Here is a 1,454-nt window from a genome sequence, read left to right on the forward strand (position 1 = left end):
GCCATCTCCAAATCATGGGTAGGATAATTTTGCTCATTCTGCTCATGCTTCTTAAGTTGCCTCCAGGCATAGGCTATAACTCTTACATTTTGCATCAACACATATCCCAATCCAACTCTTGATGCATCACAATATACAATATACCCTCCTGGACCAGTTGGTAGACTTAAAATTGGTGCTGACATCAGACACGCCTTTAATCTTAAGAAACTGTCTCCACATTCATTAGTCCATTCAAACTTAGCTCCCTTCCGCATCAACTTTGTCAATGGTGTCGCGATTGTCGAGAAATCCTGCACAAATTGACGATAATACCTGACCAATCCCAAAAAACTTCGAATCTCAATAATTGTACTTGGTCTTAACCAAGTTTGAATCGATGTAACTTTTTCCAGATCCATATTAATCCCTTCCTTTGATATTACATATCTGAGAAAACTAACACTCTTTAACTAAAAAGCACACTTAGACAACTTGGCATACAATTCATGTTCCCGAAGTATCTGTAACACCATCCTCTATTGTTGTGCATGCTCTTCAGGACTACGAGAATACACCAAGATATCATCAATAAATACCACCATAAATCTATCCAAATAAGACCGAAATACTCTATTCATTAAATCCATGAATGTAGCGAGAGCATTAGTTAAACCAAAAGACATCACCAAAAACTCAAAATGTCCATACCTCACACAGAAGTCTTTGGTACATCCTTTTCCCGAACTCTTAATTGATGATACCCTGAGCATAGATCAATTTTTGAAAAACATCTCGCTCCTTGCAGTTGATCAAATAAATCATCGATTTTGAGAAGTGGGTATTTATTCTTAATAGTCACACTGTTCAACTTTCGATAATCCACACACAACCTCAAACTCCCATCCTTTTTCTTTACAAATAATACCAGAGTTCCCCAAGGGGATGTACTTGGACGAATAGATCCTTTTTCTCCTAACTCTTACAATTGCTGTCTCAATACTCGCATTTTTGCTGATGCCATTCGATAGGGAACTTCAGATATTGGTTCCGTGCCAAGAATCAAATTAATACAAAATTTGACTTCTTTTTCTGGGGGCAACCCTGGCAATTTGTCTGGGAACACATCTTTGAATTCATTAATTATTGGCACTGTTTTAATATCGAGAAACCTTTCCCCCATTGACATTTCTTCTATGGCTACTATGCACGTCAAATAATTCTGTCCAGTTTCCACTTTAGTGACCCCTACCAATATCTTTTTATTACACGGACTCTTATGTCCTTATATAATAAAAGGGACTTCTCCAAGAAACTTAAATTCCACATATTTATAATGACAATCAATGTTGGCATAACAATCTTACAACCAATCCATTCCTCATATGGCATTAAATCCCAATGTCATTAATAACACCAAATCCACCAAGGTCTCCCAATGATTGACTTGAAGTACGCAAGACTTATAAACAAAC

The sequence above is a fragment of the Theobroma umbraticum genome, unplaced genomic scaffold (assembly GCF_002168275.2).
Source record: "Theobroma umbraticum cultivar Fairchild unplaced genomic scaffold, ASM216827v3 scaffold_239.1, whole genome shotgun sequence".
Lineage (NCBI taxonomy): Eukaryota > Viridiplantae > Streptophyta > Magnoliopsida > Malvales > Malvaceae > Theobroma > Theobroma umbraticum.